Below are 18,901 nucleotides of genomic sequence, written 5' to 3'. Positions count from 1 at the left end.
CACTTTATTAAACACAATTTCAGAGGTGCATATAGATCTCCAGCTGTGATAGCAACAGTGGCCATGAGAGGGCAGCAAAAGCCCGGAACAGGTAAAAACATGCCTTACAAATAGAATTACTTATTTGTGATAGCAATTAAAAGTAAAAAAAAATACTTCTAGATATACAACTTTGGCCATAAGAAAAATGCTTTTATCTGCCCTAAAGCTTAGAGGTTGGAATAAAAATTAATGAGCATAATAAAATTACTGCAACTCAAATGATTCTGCAATAGATAACAGAAGAAATTGAACAATGTATTTAATGATTTTAAGAAGTAAATGATCTAGAAATACAGTCTCAAGCCAAACTGAACTATTAATCACGTAATTAAATTTAGAGCCAACGCTATAGCAAAATCCAAGCAGAGTTAAGGGAAAAAATGGAATCTGGGTAGAAGATAGGCTAGTAAGTAGGTCACTATCATGAAGTGAGAGAATTCCACCACTTTTTGAATCACTAATACTGACAAGTAATACATAAGTAATATAGTTTTTTTTAAAAAATATAGCAACTAGGGAATTTTAGACAACTTCACTTTCCTCTTTCCTCAGGTTTATGTTTGGGGAATAATGAAATATTTAGGAAATATTATTTAAGAAAATCTATGAAGAAGATGGACAACACTGAAGCATGATGCTAATCTTATGTTGCCACAGAAATGTGTCATGTTTAAGGCTATGTTCCTCCCAATGAAGAGACTTGTGCTTGATTCCATCAGTATCAGGAACACAGAACTACATAAATAGTTTGTCAGGAAATCCTGGCAAGCATGAGGTCCTGAGTTCAATTACTCTAAACAAAAAGGGAAAGATTACATGCTGTGTCAAGGGTAAAGAATTAAGTCATGTGAGTGGAACTGATATTTTTAAAAAAATGAATGCAAACATTTGGTAAAATTGGGGAGGGTGTCTTTCAGAAACCATACCCTTTCTAACAGAATCCTAGATTACATAAAGGAATTTACCACTCTTCCACTTTCTGTATAAATAACAAGAATCTTCTACACCCATCTGCCTTGGCTAAACTCTGCTTCTGACACAATAGAAGACTGTATCAGGGAGTTGGATACATGGCCTGCTTTCAGCCAATTAAGAACTTTTCCTTTTTTTGAGGGTAGGAAAATTTATTAAGAGAAGGATAGCTTCTGTCTAAGAGAGACGGAAGGGAGACCAGAAAGTCAGTTATCCAGGACCCTATTTCCCAGGGGTTTTTTATGGAGCAAAGTCACAAGGTGAGGCAGGTTCAAGGTGAGACAAAACTATAAGACTCAATGGAAAATTACAAGTGAGCATAAGGTGGGGCAAAACCATCACCGACCAATAAGATTACAAGTACAGTCACCCAGGTAATATTGATTAAATGGGAATCAAATGGGGAAACATACCATGTACAAGAAATTTCCCATGCAGAATATCAATCACTGTGATCTATCACTAGGGGAAGTAGTACCTCTTTTCCTTTTTTATAATTCTAACCATTAAATGTGCTTTAATTGTTTTCCATGTGGGCTCCTCACGGTGTAGGGTCCTTGAGGGATGGCTCATTGAGGGCGGGCACTTTCAGGGAGGCCCTGTCTAATTGTCTACAAGATACTCTAACTTACCTGTCTACAATATTCCCCCCTCTGAAGTAGTATCCCTAACTGCCATGAGGAGGCAAGGGGCAAACGGCATTCTGGCTACTTCTGGCTGAAGAGGGTCATAGTTGTGATGGGTATTCAGGGATACTCTACAGAAGTAGAGTAAAAAGCCCTGGGTAGGGCCAGGGATTTAGATCTATGGCACCAAGCCTGCCTTGCAAATGCAAGGTCCTTAGTTTAATCCCTGGTAACAACAACAGCAATAACCACAACAGCAAAACCCCAAAGGCCCTGGATAGCCTCTAGGCATTGTTATCTTGAGTGGCTATACAGTTTTAAGTCTGGAGGAGACAAAACCGAAGAAACAGTTAAGAATACATGGACCAAATAAAGTCAGCAAGATTATTATGAATATAGCCAACAGACATTTCCACTAGGAGGAACTATTAATAGCATCCCACAAAGAGGATTAGGAAAAGGTCTAGGGGGCTTCAGAATCTGACATGGCATTAACTTGTTGTCTCATATCTTGAACAGCTGTTGATAGATTAGGAATATACACACAGCATTCAGTTTTTATAATTGTGCTGCAATTAGAATATCTAGTGCCATCTGGCTTGTCTCAATTTTACTTCATTTAAGGCAGAGGGAACACTTGCAATATCATTGAAGACCTGTTGGGTATAATTAGTTAAAGCCTCCATATGTTGCGTGACATCTACTAGCTCTAGGGAGGGTATAAAGATATAATCCAACTGATCATTCCAGTGAAACACACTTCTAGACCATCAATGTTGTCAGTGGGGTAAGTTTGCAGGATTGCAGAGGTTTTTGACACTCCTGCCTTGTAACCATGGAAATCCCAGTGTATATCCATCTCCCTATCCATCCAGGGGGTAGCCAGGGCCACAAACTGGTTCCACAGGACCAAGGACTGCATTGGGGGTGTCCCATCTAATTCTAGTTTGTTACAAACCAGGCTTCAGTCTGTAAAGTTATTATGTGTATACACTGTTCAGGGAATGTCCACCCTAAGTATTTAGTAGAATTAGGTCAATGAGAATAGGAGTGATTTTCCTGTTCCCAACATAAGGGGGCCTTTCGACTAAGGTGCTATATAATGAGGATTAACCATATATAATTATCCCATATCTGAAAATAACCCATCTTGATATCTATGGTTACTGTCCCTCATGATTAAACCCTTATTTTTATTTAATAGGGGTTTTATTAGAGCCAGTAGAGAGACTTCAGTGGCATTGTTAGAAAAAATCTGATTATGTCCAGGGTCATTAAGAGTATAGTTTACAGGCCACTCACTTACCATGCATCAGTGGGCTGACTTATGAACTACTGAACTATTTTGTGTCTCATCAGTATAGTCATGTAGCTTATTTCAATCATCCCCTTGAAATGGGGATATCCACCAAAGAAGTCCTAATGTACTTGACCAGGGGAGCAGGCCACAACTGACTTCTTAAATACTGGGCTGTACTTCTAGAAGGACCAGCCATTCAAATAAAGATATGTTCCTCCTTAAATCCTGCCACCTTTCTACCAGAACAGGAGGAAATTGAGGCTGAGGGACATGACTGTGAACAGGTAATTCTCCACACATATGCAGCCAGAGAAGACTTATTAGACCTTCCATTAGGTTAAGAGTAGGAAATTTTATGGAGAAAAAGATAGCTTCTCTCTAAGAGACAGAAGGGAGACCAGATAGTGTGTTGCCCCTCAAGACCTTTTTCTCTGCACTCTGAATTTTGAAGATGATAACATAATCAGAAAGAATATTTGCATATGATATGTATCAAATAAGTAAACATTTTGGTGGTGGTGGTACTACTAGCAAATAATAACTTCTAAACAGGTATCTCCTTTTGAAAGATGGATACTTGTTTTAATTTCTTGAATTGTGTGAGTCCTTAGTATTTTTTGCTAATTTCCCCTTTGCTGAACTTTGTCTTTTCTTGTCACCAAGGGACGTAATTAATGCAATGATATCCTGAATGTAAATGTTGGAGATATTGCCATAAACAAATTCTGATATGAAAACAAGATAAATTATAATGTTGGTCACAGAATTCATAATAAGCAGATTTTTTTTTTCCTGAAGAGATGTAGTTACTCTGTTGAATTTGCTCATTCCTTGTCTATAGGTGGGAAAGAGGGAGAAGATGACACTTTGCAACATTTTCACTTATAAATTGTACTCTGTAAAAGAGTATAATGTGAATGATGACTCATAGAATTTCATTATATGATGGCTATCGTAAAAAGCGATATGTAATTGGCCAGAAAAAAGTAAACTGTATTCCTAATAAGATCACTTAATTTGCACACTTATAAAAGTGTGATGTCTTGAATGAATAACTCTTAATAGGGAATGAAAACATATTTATCATTAAGATATTTAACCAAAATGAAAATTATGCTGTAGTGCCTAACTTAGATTATTCTGTAGCTAAGTTCATAAATTCCAGCATGTATTAATATTGGAACAAGGCAGAAATGGTTGGAGGATTTCTAAAAATCCTTCAATTTTTCCAAAGTACTAAACAAATCCATTAGTGGATTGTGTTTTTAGTCTCAGAACTGGACCCATTAAATATCATAGAACATTATTTTAAAGAGAGCTATATATTAATAATTCTTACATGAAGTATTTGTAAAAGACAAGCACTGAAAGGAAAACAGAGCTTTTACTTCATATTAAATAACATATATGCACGTTTTAAAATAAATTTACTTTTAACCAATACATAAAATATTTTAAAATGTACATACTAATGGAATAGCATATGATGCTTTGATACATATATTATGTGATTAGGCTAAACATATTTATTTCTTCACATATTTATCACTACTTTATGACAAATTATTAAAAATTATTTCTTCTGCCTTTTTTTCTGGTACTGGGAAGCAAACTCAGGAGCTTGCACTTGCAAGGTGGGCATGGCACCACTGAGCTAAATCCTCAGCCCCTTTTCTAGCTTTTTGAGATACAGTACACAATCACTATCTATAGTCATTTTATTATGTAATAGCACATCACAAATTGTTTGTGGGCTTTTCTTGTTGTTGTTGGTAGGTTTTTAAACATACCTTCAATTGTATTGGCTGAGATTGGGTTATTTAGAATTTTTATATCTTCTTAATTTAGCTTTTGTAATTCATATTTACCTAGGAATCTGTCCATCTCTTCTGTGTTTTCCATCTTACTAGAGTGCAATTTCTCAAACTAGGTATTCATGATCTTCAGAATTGCTACAGTATCTGTTGTAATTTTACCCTTTTTATTCCTAATTGCATGGATTTGAGTCATTTCTTTCCTTCTTTTGGAAAGCTTGGCTGGGGTTTCTCTATTTTATTTAATCTTTTGTGGGATCAACTACTTGATAAATTGATTCTTTGTGTTGTGTTCTTAGTCTCAATTGATTTAATTTCTACTCTAATTCTTGATCTTTTTCTAGTTATTTGAGATTCACAACTAGGTTATTTTTAATTTGAGCTTGCTCTGCTTTTCTGTTTTTGTTTTTTTATCAGTACCAGGCATAGAACTCACTTGCCAGGCAGGTACAAAGCCACGGAGCTGCATCCTCTGTTCTCTCTTTTTCTGATGTGAGAATTCATTGTAATAAATTTCCCTTATAGTACTGCTTTTATTATGTACCATAAATTCTAGTATGTTATATTGGCATTAGCTTTTAATTAGAAAAAAATGTCTAATTTCTTCTTTAATTTCCATTTATTGAAAGCAATGAATAGCCTTTTTCCACAGTCTGATTTTAGCAGTTTGTCACACTCCAGTTGGCTGTAAATGGATGCGATTATATGATAGTGTTTATTTGGAGAATATTTATGGTTTACAAAGATGTGTTTGAACATCAAACTGACAAGAGATGGATGTGAGGGTTACCACATGTATTGGTAACCACTGAGGGGATTGATGGAGCATACAACTGGGTGTTTCTCCATGGGTAATGGAAATGTGGCCATTAGGCCTACATATGATTTCTCACTCATTCCACCCTGGCAGTGTTTTCTTGCTCTACTTTCTGGCCACCAAGATTTGAACATTTTGGTTTGCTATGAATATCTACCATGGTGTTTCTACATTTGAATCATTGCTATGGACAGAATCACCTGCAACCACGATGCAGATTAAATGTCTTGTTTAAATAGTGTTTGTCAGATACTGTGTCTTAGCAAAGGGAAAGCTGATGAATAATGTATTTTATTTATACTTTCAAATATACGACTCAATCATGCAAATTTTTTACTGTTTTTAGTGTCTAATTCATTTGTTTCTCCTCAGTTATTAATTTCTTTATTTCTACTAATTCTGGTTTTTTGTTATATTGAGATGTAGTGATATGTTGATGACTTGATATCTTGGTGCTTTTTAATTATGAGCATTCATTACTATTAATCTCCACTTACTTTTGCCTCTGCTGTAGCCCAAATATTTTAGTATCTTGTGTCTATATCTTTCTTTCACTATTTTAAAATTATTTTTCACTTTTTGAACCATTGTTTCTTTAAATGGAAATTGTTTAGTTTCCTTGTATTTTGTATATTCTAATTTTGTTATTAATTGTCAGTCTTTTAGCACTGCTGTTAGAATATTCAATATTATTTTAATGCTTTAATTTTGGTTGAGATTTGTATTTTAGCCTTTCATATTATCTATCCTAGAGAATATCTAATGTGCTGATGAGAGTAACTAAATTTCATCAATGTGGCACTTATTTTTGGTCTATAATGTGATTTGGTTCTGTTATGTTTTATGGATGTTTGTGTTGGATTCTATTTTGTTCTTAGCTTTCTTAAAATTGCTTCGAACATTTGGGTGTTTTCATACTGAGTTCGTGTACATTTAGAAATTTTATTTTTTCTTGCTGAATTCAATCGTTAATCAGTACACAATGAATTTTCATAGTTTCGGATTTAAGGAATATTTTATCTGATATAAGTAGGGGTATTCCTGGTTCATTTGAAATTCTTTTTGCATGGAATACCTTATTCTATCTATTCATATGAACTTTATGCATGTCCTTCCAAAGAGGGAAATTTCCTGTAAATAATATATACTTGGATCTTGTTTTATTTATCCATTATCTTAATTAATGTATCTTTATTGCAATTAGTAATATAGAATATAGGTTTTATTTTGGCATATTCTTATGAGCAAATAATATATTTTAATAATTTTATTTATTTATTTTTCATCAAGTTTATTGGTACTTTTTCTGTATAAAGTACAGTTGCATTCATCATTGGGATGTTTTGCCTTTACATTATGTGTCTTGGTTTTTACTTCTTTCCCAATATCTCCGCACTCCCTTCACTCCCTCCACCCTTTTGTATTTACAAAGACTTTGTTTCCATTTTTTCCTTTTCTCATATTTTTCTTTTTAATTCTTTCCTTTCACCTCTCCTTCCCACTTCCCCTACTACTTTAGCCCTTTTCTTCCTCTTTTACAATATCAATTGTACAACTGGAACCTTATTAACACTTTTAGGTTTTCATGCCAGAGAAACTATTCAGTATTTACACGTGTGTCTTATTTATTTCACTTGAGTATGGCCTCAACACACATCTATTTATCAATAAATGTCTCTAGTTTCTCATTCTTTATGACTGAATAGTACTGAATTTTATAGAAAAACCACATCTTCTTTATCCAGTCCCCAGTTGATGGGCAATTTGTCTGTTTCCAAGTTTTAGCTATTACAACCTGTGCCTCTATAAACATGGATGAACATATATCACTGTGGTATGATTCTTTTAATTCTTTTGGAAAGATAACCAGCAGAGGAATAGCTGGGTCAAATGGGATCACTAATCCTAATTTTTTGAGGTATCTCTGTATTGATTTTCACAGTGGTTGCATGAGCCTGCATTCCCACCAACAATGGAGAAGGATCCCTTTCTCCTTACAACTCCCCCAACATTTGTTGCTATTTTTACTTAATACTCATAAATATACAAAATGTAAGAGTAACAATATAAAGAGTACATTTTTCTGAGTTTATACACTTATAGAATAACTAAAGTAAGCAAAGGAGGGGATCATAAAGAAAGTAATATAATAGCACAGAAATTAGCTAGGTATCATTTGGAAAATATTTTGGAGGAAGTATTTATAGAAGTCTGTACATAAGATATATATGATATATAGTTAAGATATATATGGACATATCAATGACATCTTGGTTTCTGGAGTGAAGTAGTAGAAGTTATTAAATAATATAAATAATATTGAAGGACATGTTGAACAAATACATATCAAGTATTCTGTTTGGACATTTTCTTTTTTCTTTTTTTTACAATCACTGACTTTAATACTCAGCACTGGAGACCATGCAGCCTCAGGGACCCATTCACAGCATAGCAGATGCTCTCTCAGGACACAGATTGCAACAGACCACCTTCCTCTGAAGGGTGCCAGGCCAGTCGGCGGCAGCTCCACTCCTGCTGGGTGCATGACACACAGCCTCTCTGCACCCAATGTCAAGTAACAGACACATAGGGCTCAACTCTACTTTTAACATCTTCTGCAGTTCAGGACAGATTCAGGTAACACTCCCAAAGCATCATGTGCAAATAAACATAAGGGGCTGTAGGATCTTCTGGCAACTGATTCACCACACGGGCACATCGCCACATAATGCGGGCCCTGGCAGAGTGAGGGCATCCACTCCTAAAGTCCGTTTTGGAGGAGTACTGGGCAGTGATGGGACCAGCATGGAAGAACTGCAAATGATCACAGAACTGCCTTTAAATTGGCAAACAGACCAGTCCCCAGCCTCACTGGGCCCCCTGGCCTGAGCACACAGCTGCTTTTAGAAGTGGGGTGGATCACAGGCTGACAGCTGAGAAGCATGCGCAGAGTGGACAGCTCCTGCACCAAAACTGTCTTTATCAAAGTGAACAGACTGCCGTGGGCCCCAAGGCACCAGCAGGACAGCCATGCCAGCCAGCACCAGTTGCTAGTGCCGCTCAGAGTCCTTGCAGCATGGGAAGAAGCATCACTTCCACGTTTCTACACGTTATTTTAGCAGAAGACAGACTGTCCATTTCAGTACTTTTAGTGCACTGCTATTTTCAGTAACCTTTTTCTGAGCAGCAAGGAACAAAGATATTTTTGAGATATCTTAGAACTGGATATAAACATTGGCAGTAGACACATTCAATGAATATACAATTTTGCAAATGAAAAAGATTTCCTGTACGAACTCCTTTTATTTTTTTCATTGAGTTTATTGGTATTTTTAAAGTATACAGTGCATTTATATTTATCATTGGGATCATGTACCTTTACATGGCAGATCTTGCTTCTCATTTTTTCCCCATACCCCTCCCCTCCCTTAACCCACTTCCCCCTCCCCTATTTACAAAGACTTTGTTCCCTTTGTTTCCTTTTCTTATATTTTTCCTTTTCTCTTATTTCCTTTCCCCTATCCTTTCCACTTCCGCTTCACCTTTAGCCCTTTTCTTCCCATTTCACATTGTCAGTTATACAGTTTCGATCTTCTTTAAAATTGTAGTTTTTCACACCAGAGTAACTATTCGGTATTTACACATGTGTGTCTTATTTATTTTACTTAAGAGTATGACATCAATTGCATCCATTTTCTTATGAATGGCTCCAGTTTCTCATGTATGAACTCCTTTTATGAAGACTTTCAAATGTCCGACCCAAGGGCTACCTCCAGCCCCAGGCAAGCACATGAGCCAACGGGAGGCTCAGGCAATGTGCAAAGTACCAGGGCACAGTGCAGATTGGATCGCGGTCCTGGAGAACTTTGAGGGAGGGAGACTCGCAGCTGGGGCCCTGCTCAGGGCATCCTCATTGGAGTCCCGGGTCCCAGCATTGGCCGTGGCAGTGTGGCCTAGACACAGTTTCCATTCCACCAATGGGCTTCACTTGTTGCCAGAGGCTCAGGAAAGGTCTGTGACCCCTCACACTTAGTACCCACATGGAGGAAATAAATATGGATAGTACTGGCATGTCCTCTAGAACTCAGCAATGCCAAGGTCACTTAGGAGTCTGGATCTTCTTTGGCACTTGAGCTGCCACAGATGGTTGTGGATGGTGAGTGCAACCACACTGACAGACATGGTTTTGGCGGGGATCAGGGTAAACTGCTTCTAGTCTGAGCTGTACTTATAGAGGTTGTTGATCATCTTCTTGGTGACACTCTTCGGCCCCATGCTGGTGAGTTTGTAGATCACTTTAATGTTGGAATAGTAGCAGCACAGTGCCCAGAACTAGCAGCCAGAATCACAGAACAGGATTATGTTGTAGTTGGCATCATACTTCTTCAGCTCCTCCAGGGCTGCGTGCTTGTGGGGCTCGTTCACATTCCCTGCCAGGCAGCAGTGAGACATGGCTTTGTGTATGATTGGCTTGTTGGACTTGCTGCTGAGCTCCTTAAAAATCTTGGGACCAGTGTACTCAGGCCAGGGAGGACACCAAGGCCAGGGAGGACACTGCCAATGCTGTCTCCCAGTCTCAGTCAGTACTCCTACTTGGATTGTGGCTCAGGATGGTCAGGGCTTCCAAGGATTACACCCACTGAGAGGGTGTGCACCCTGACTGGATGCTCTCAGGTTCTGTCATCACTGCAGAGGCCAAGGACGGGCTGAAAGCAGAGTGTAGCCCGCTCAAGTTGTCAGGGGTGGAGGAGCACTTGGTGCTTGACTCAGTGCATTATTCCTAAAGATGCACAGGTTTGGGCCTTGGCCTTTTGGGCTTTGACTTAGGTTTGCTGAGCCCTTGCTCTTTGAGGATCTGGTGCTGCTTCCTCCTCAGGTACTCCTGCTTGATGAGCTCTTGCCACACCTTCTCCTCCTTCTTGTGGATTTGATCTCCCTCAGCTTTACTTTGGGCGTGAGCCCCACTTGCGCCTCAAGCTGCTGCTTCTACATATGTGCCTCTTCAGCCTTGCACTGCTGCTTCAGCAGGAAGGCTGCCCTCTTCTTAGCAAGCTCATCTTCTGCTTTCTGTTCATCCCTGAAGAAGAAGCCAACCCTGGACTTCTGGTCACCATTGCTGATGAGATTCACAGTGTTGTCCTAGCCCACCACCTTGCTGTCCTTCTCCAGGGTTTCAGGTGGGCCTGGTCCACCTCTATGAGGCTGGTTTTGTTCCTCATCAGCTCCTCCATGAGGACAATCTTTTTCAAGGGGAAGAGCTCTTTGCTGGAGGAGCTCAGCCCTGCTTCTCTCATGCTGGTGCCTACAACTTTTCTGAGGCCCATCTGTTCCGCAATGATGTTGGGATCCTTGGGAGAAGGCAGAACACATGTCCTCTGGTTGCTTTTGACATGGAGCTAGTAACTGTCTAAGAGACCCTTCTCAAGAGGGTGGCCACGCAGGTCTGTGGAAAGGGCTGCAAGTGCAGGAGGCTCTCCATGCTGGACATTGAGGTTTTGCTCCTGGAGGAGCCCTGCTGCCTTGAGCTCTACTGGTCTCCCAGATTGGGAGTTCCGGCCCTGGCCCAGCTGGGTGGTTTGTGGTAGCCAGCCATTCTGGGTGGTGAAAATGGCTCCACAAATTGGATGGCAGCCTTCACCTTTTGGTCCTTGAAGCTGCTCTTAGAGCTTGGAGTCAGGATAATAGGGGACTTCATGAGCAGCTGCGCCTGCTGCTTTGAGATCTTCAAAATGGCCTGCTGCCGTGTGATGATGGTCTGGTTGTGCTTCTCGATGGACAACTCATACTTGGTCACAGCTAACCCCTCACCCACCTCCTCCTCCAGAAAGGCAGCAGAGATCACCTTGTTCTTATCCACATCATGTAGCTTAGCCATGTCTCGGGTTCTGTGAGACTGGATGAGAGCCAGGCTCTCTCCATTGGCATCCTAAAACTCACTGAGGCTCTCAGTTCAGGTTTGCCACAGTTCAGGTGCTCTTCATTGTGCTGAGAGTACACCTTTGCAAAGTGCGTCGGTCACAGTGGCTGCAGGGCACCTTCCACCTTGCCCTTCTTCACCACCTGCAGGAAGGCAGCCTTACCCTTCTTCAGGTGATGCCCTTCAGACAGCACTTCCATCTTCTGGGCCTTGATGGCCCTTCACTTCTCCAGCTGCATATGCAGCTGCACCAGCTCAGAGGCCAGGAGGCTGGTGGGTTATTTGCCATGTCTGCCCAGGCTCTGCTCCCTCTTCTACCTCACCATGTTCAGGGGTGCCTGGCAGCTCTCAGAAGTGTCTAGCATTATCTTCTTGAAGCTAATATTGCTGGACTTGGTCTCCTAGCTGTTAATCTGCTGGAGCTTTTGTTTTGTGAAACTGGTCATTTTCATGCTCCCACTCACCAGGGACACAATGCTGAGCTGGGAGGCAGTGCTCAGGCATGGGCTTGAGCAACCACTGGTGCCCTCCTTGTTCTTATGCTCCTGCACCTTTGCATCCTCCTGTACCTGACTGATACCATCTCCCTAGTATATTTGGTGATGATCACAGTGAGATCCCCCCCAATAAAGTCCTGCTCAGAGTCCTCTATGTCAACCACCTCAGAGTCGGAATCCTGCCTCAGGAACATCCAGTGATCTGACTCTTGTGAGCTGGGACTCTTGGAGCTGATGCCCTCTGTGTCCTCATCATCTCTGCCCATGTGAAGGAAGAAGCCATTAGGAGGCTGGCCCTGGGGTGACTGGCTGGAAGCCCCCTGGCTTCCACAGAGCAGAGACCCCCTCAGCAGGGTCAATGCTTGCCAAGAACTCTGAACACGGGATGGGGGTGAAAGTCCTATTCAAGTCCCACCCACCATGACTGCAGGTAGTGTCCTTCCATACCAGCAGCTGGGGGCTCTCGCCGGACTGCTAGGCCGTGGAGCTCCTCAACTGCCCTTCCCCACACTTGTCTTCTGTGGTAATAATCTGCTTCTCGCTCACTGGCCTCAACACAGCTATCATCAGGGCCTCCAGGAAGAAACTGTCAGACTCACTCTATGTGAGGTCCAGCTGCCTCTAGGGAAAGCTGGCATTGGCCAGCTGGCTTGGGGCATGAGGTGAGGCACTGGAGACCTCCACGTCCCCATGGTGAGCAGTTATATCCATCCTAATGAGGCCATGAGCTCTTCCTCCTCATCCACAGAACTGATGTTGCTCAGGAGGCTTTTCCCATTGGCAATCCCGGCCTTGGAGTGCAGCTGGTTTTGGGACATGAGGTAGACAGTGTTTGAAGCTAGACTGTCTTTGCGGGCCAAGCCAATGCTGTTGCTGGAGCCAGGGTCTACCTCACAACTTGTGGCATGATGGAGTGCAAAAGGTATTGGCTGGGACACAGGCCTGTTTGGGACACAGGCCTGTTTATTTATTTTTTTCCTGGTCATGCTACAGCTGTGCCTCATGGCTAACTGTTGACACACATTAAAGAATTAGATTGATGCCCCGGTCAGGTGTATCCTCAGCCTGTGATGCTTTCTGCTGTTTCTGCCTAACCAGCAATAAAGGATGGGGTGGGCTAAATGCTGAAGTTCTTTTCCCAAGACTCTCAGCTTCCTCCATGCATAGGTGTAGGTATAGCTGTGCATGCCCTCAGCTTGTAGTGAGGCTGCAGCAGGTAGGCTGGGCTCAGTGCAGCGGGCTGCCCAGGAAGCTGTGTTTGGTGGCACTGGAGATAGACATAGGAGGCCGGCTGCTCTTCTGCTATAACACTATTTTAGCATCTTTCAGCTCCTGAACAACCTGGGGCTGAACAAAATCAGATTTGACAGTCTTAAATCACCAAAAGAGCTCAGTAATAAAAAACCATAACATTCGGTTTGAGCAGTAAGGATGCTTACAGCATGATGTAAAAGCACTGTTCAGGTGCCTCTTGGCAAACTTTCTCAGAAGCCAGATGTTGTACAGGCTGTCGGCCATGGATGGCACATCCTTCAGGCATATATCATTCAGTTTCATCTTCTCAGGGCAGTAATAGTGCACCACCACCAGGAGAGCAGCAACATTGCTACTGCCTCGCATCAAGTCCGTCAATAGGAAATAGGGTGACTGCCTAGCAGAAAAGTGCTCTCGCTGATAGCAGACCTTTTGATGAGCCAGGATTTATAGTAACTGCTGCTTTAACTGACTTCCTTTTCTGTGATCTCCCTCATTTTAAGATTTATGTTATTGATCCAGAATACCATGGCTTCCTCAAGATCATAGGGAAGCTCTTTTGAGGTGCTGAATGTGGAGAAGCACTTGACACTGGCCACCACATTCTTGATGCTCATCATCTCCACGGTGTAGGCCATTATCAGGGTGTCCACCATCTCCATGTGGGCACTCATTTTTATGAGGGCTTGGCCGAGGTCAGCATCTGTCACTGGGGTGTCATCACTCTCGCATAGATGCTTTTATGGGACAGGGCCTGGATGACTGACTGGTATCCTTGCAAGGTGGCCACCTGGTCCCCTTTGAGGATGAGGGTGCAGACACTGCAGTAGAGCTCAGTGGAAAGGAGCAGCTTGGTAATGGGTGGCTTGATGTGCTCCTGTTCATGCTGGTTGATGTGAAAAGGGTCTCTGAGTTCCACTGGGATGTTTTCTAGGCTGAAGGCCTCAGAGCAGATCCACTGCAGGTTGACTGCAATCTCAGCCTGAGCCACGTCCTAGCTGTCCAGCAGCACCAGGTCGGTGCCATCTGGTGAGGCCTCCATCCTCCGCCAGCCCTAGCTGCATTGCCCTCTGCAGACAAAGGCCCAGTTGCAACAAGGGCTGCTCCAGAGCTCTCCCACACCGGTCCACATGGAGCACTGCCCTCACTTCACTGCCTCCATGGCTGAGCAGGCTGTGACTGCATGCTTTGGGGCACCAAACCAAGGCAGAGGAGGGGCGAAGAGGGCCATTGAGGAGGCCATGGCTGGAGGGCACAGACTCTAGAAAGTGCAGCTGAGGCGATGGCCAAGGGGCGTGTTTGGACAATCTCAGTTAGACTTTCATAAATTATGTTGAATTTTGTATATGAATTAATTGAATAAAAGATCTGCAGAAAGGGGACTGAAAGTACAAATGTAAGAATAATCAACACAGGGTGCGAGTGCCACCATATCTGCAGCAGGGCCAGCCAACAAGGTGAGACTCAGAGAAAGATGCTCGGCGGGGACATTGCAGCTCCCCGCACCCACCTCTACCCAGCCCACCATCCGAGTAACCACAGCCTTTATCATGGGCTCTGCCAGATCTCCGTGCGGGGAATACTGAGCCAAAGCACACACCCCCGCTCTCAGATCCCTTGAATGTGCCAGTCCATGGACCTACTCCACAGAGACATAGCTGGTTATAAAGGGGGATTTTTCTGAGCTCCCAAATTCGAACATCTGTAAAGTTGGGGCAGGGGAAACCTGTGATAAAACTGTCTGGAGTCCAACCCTGCAGGAGGTTGGGGAGCTCAAATTGGTCCTTGTGGCCTGAGGTCAGTTTGCGTCATGGGGTTCTGCCTTCAACTAGATGAGATAGGGGGATTTGGATCTGCACATGGCTGTACACATGATGTGTATTACAACAGCAGAAATATAGTCTGAAAGAGGCCCTTCAAAGTCATTTTTTGTCTTCTTCTTTCTTTTCCTCATTCCACTCTGTAAATTCTTTTTTCTGCCATGTTTCACCAACTCAGTCTCTTGCTCCACCGTATTGGCCCTCACCTCCTTTTCTGTTCCTGCTCCTGCCCTAATTCAGATTTCTTCTTTTATCATTTTTTCTTTTTTATTAATATTCTTTTTTTTCCATCATTGAGCCTCACTTAAAGGTTGGTAGTTTCAAGGGAAAGTGAGCTGTTAAAGGCATATATTCTTGTACTTATACTTGCACTCTGTCTATGACTTTTGAATATTAGAGTTTCCTAAAGACTATGTGGTCGCTCTGTGTCCTCTGGCTTCACTTGAAACCTTCTTCAGTTCTTTTACTTGTTTACTCCTACCGTCCTTATTAGGCCTAGTCCCCCATCCCAAATAGTAAATATACCGTGTTGAGGAGTTTATCCACTGCAAACATTTTGGGGTGCTGCTTGATTTTAATTTAATCTGCATGATTTAAGGGTGATGGATTGATGACTACCACAAGAGGTCAATTTTCAAGAGGCGATTGATCCAGATTTGTTGCTGATTGTATCAATTGTAACAAGGGTTGGCGGTTGATTGGATGAGTTGTTCTCTCTGATATTGTGAAAATGAGAAGGTCTATGAGTCGTTCGAGAGCCGGGGGCTGAAATGCAATGATATCAGGAAGATTTAATAACACAGAGATTGAATCGAGGACAACCCAACAGCAAAAATAAAAATGAGAAAACACTTAACAAAGACACAAAGACAGTCTTCCAGTTCACCAATGGCAAGCAGTAGGGCAAAGGAAGATGAAAAGTCTGATAGTGAAACAACAGGACACTCAGAACTCAGAGCACAGGAAGTAACAAAACTGACCAATCAGGCTCTAGAAAAATTCAAAACAGAAATTATTTCCCAGATAGCCATAGAGATGGTAAACAAAATGAAAGTCATGATTTGAGACTCTAGAACAGAAACTGACAAAAAAATAGATGACCTCAGGACCATAATAGAAGCCATGAACGCCCAGCATAAGAAAGAAATGGAAACAATGGATTCCCAACATAGGAAAGAAACGGAATCCATAAAACAGATTCAAACAGATATCCAGATTAAAAACGCTATTGAAAGTGTACACAACAGAATAAAATATTGCGAAGATAGAATCTCAGATATAGAAGATAGGCTAGCAGCTGGTGACTGTGAAAAAAGAGGTCTCTTAAAAACAGTAAGGGATCATGAGAATTGAATCCAACAACTCCTAGATTATGCAAAGAAGAATACCATAAGACTGGTAGGAATCCATGAAGTAGCAGGAGAAAATGCAAATGACTTCAAAAACCTGTTCACAGAATTAATGACAGAAGACTTCCCAAACAGAAGGGAAGAATTTAACATATAGATAAGTGAGGCATATAGGACTCCAACTAGCCATGATCAAAAAAAAAAAATCTACACCTAGACATATAATAATTAAGATTTAACAAACCCAACAGAAGAACAAAATACTATGAGTGGTAAGAGAAAAACAACAAATCACATGCAAAGGAAAGCCCATCAGAATCACAGCAGACTTTTATTTTTATTTTTTTTATTTTTTGGTACCGGGGATCGAACTTGGGTCCTTGTGCTTGCGAGGCAGGCCACCGAACCTCTGAGCTAAATCCCTGGCCCCACAGCAGACTTTTCAACATAAACCCTCAGGTCAAGGAGAGCCTGGAGTGAGGTATTTCAAGTCCTAAAAGAAAACAACCTCCAACTGAGACTGATGTATCCTGCAAAACTCTCTCTCAAAATGGATGGGGAAATAAGATATTTCCATGACAAAGAACACCTGAGAAACTTCATGAATACCAAACCAGCACTACAATGAATTCTAAACACTATCCTAGAAAAAGACAATGAAGATCACAACACCATGAGACCCAGAAGAGCAAACCAAATAGTCAAGGCAAGAAACTAAAAGGAGAGGGCAAAAAATTACCAAGAGTGAACAAAAAGACAATAACATGATGATAAGAAGTCAGTAAATATCAGTTATAACCATCAATGTCAATGACCTCAAATCACCAATCAAGAGAAATAGACTGGCAGAATCCAGATTTTGCTATTAAGAAGCAAAATCCAATATGTTGTATACAAGAAACACACCTAATGCAAAAAGGAGCCCATAGACTGAAAGTGAAAGGGTGGAAAATAATTCACCATTTGATAGGAGCCCAGAAAAAAGAAGGGCTGGCAATCTTATTTGCAGACAAAGTAAATTCCAAACCAAAACTGATCAAGAGTGTCAAAGAAGGCCACTACATTCTTGTGAAGGGAACAATTCAAGAGGAAGAGATGACAGTCATCAACATATAGGCACCAAATATTAACCCCCCCAACTATACAAAACAAATACTAAGAAACCTGAAAAACCGAACAAGCACTAATACCAGGGGATCTAAATACCACACTATCACAAATAGACAGATCACCTAGGCAAAATATCAACAATGAAATACTAGAACTAAATCAAGCTTTTGAACGAATGGACTGATTAGATGTCTATAGAGTGTTCCACCTCACAAAATCAGAATATACATTCTTTTCAGCTGCACATGGGTCATTCTCCAAGATAGATCACATACTAGCTCACAGAACAGATTTGAATAAATGCAAAAGAATCAAAGTTATTCCCTGTATATTAGCAGACCGCAATGCAATAAAACTGGAGATCAATAGCATAAGAAACTGTATGTACTTCACAAACACATGGAAATTGAACAACACTCTCCTAAACAATCAATGGATCACAGAGGAAATTCAAGAAGAAATCATCCAGTATTTACAAATAAATGAAAATGGCAATACAACACACAGGAATCTATGGGACACAATGAAACAGTAAAAAATTCATAGCACTGAATGCCCAAACCAGGAAAATAGAACAAGTTCAAATAAACAACCTAACAATGAATCTTAGACTCCTAGGAAAACAAGAGCAAGAAAAACCCAAAGTTTGAAGAGAACAAATTATAAAGATTAAAGCAGAAATCATTGCAAAAGAAACGAAGGAAACAATACAAAAAAACAATGAATTGAAGAGTTGGTTTTTTGAAAGAATAAATAAAATTTATAAACCCTTAGCAAACCTTATCAAAAAAAGGAAAGACAAGGCTCAGATCCCTGCAATCAGAAATGATAAAGGTAAAGTCATAACAGATCCAACAGAAATCCAGAGGATCATTAATGCCTACTTTGAGAACTTGTACTCTAATAAAATGGAAAACACAGAAGAAATGGACAGATTTCTAGATACTTATGAATTACCAAAGTTGAATGAAGAAGATAAAAGCATCTTAAACACTCCAATTACCATCAGTGAAATTGAAAATGTAACTAAAAATTTACCAAGAAAGGAAAGCCCAGGTCCTGATGGATTCACTGCTGAATTTTACAAGACATTTAGAGAAGAACTATTGCCACTACTGTTTAAACTTTTCAAAGAAATTGAAAGGGAAGCAATACTTCCAAATTCATTCCTGGAGGCAAGTATCATTTTGATTCCCAAACCAGGGAAAGATGCAACTAAAAAAGAGAACTAAAGGCCAATCTCCTTAATGAACATAGATGCAAATATCTTTAACAAGATATTAGCAAACAGAATACAGGGGGTCATCAAGAAGATCATACATTCTGACCAAGTTGGATTTATTCCAGGGATGCAAGGATGGTTCAACACATGTAAATCAATAA

At 40.9% G+C, this 18,901-nt stretch overlaps 1 pseudogene; it reads right to left on the bottom strand.

Annotated features, from left to right (window-relative positions):
- Positions 1–9,648: 9,648 nt before the first annotated feature.
- Positions 9,649–18,901, bottom strand: part of LOC104874340 — a 50,273-nt pseudogene continuing 41,020 nt past the window's right edge.

The sequence above is a fragment of the Fukomys damarensis genome, unplaced genomic scaffold (genome assembly GCF_012274545.1).
Source record: "Fukomys damarensis isolate Sample0158 unplaced genomic scaffold, DMR_v1.0_HiC HiC_scaffold_39, whole genome shotgun sequence".
NCBI lineage: Eukaryota > Metazoa > Chordata > Mammalia > Rodentia > Bathyergidae > Fukomys > Fukomys damarensis.
The sequence above is the reverse complement of the archived record's forward strand: the minus strand, read 5'-3'. Positions and strand labels throughout refer to the sequence as shown.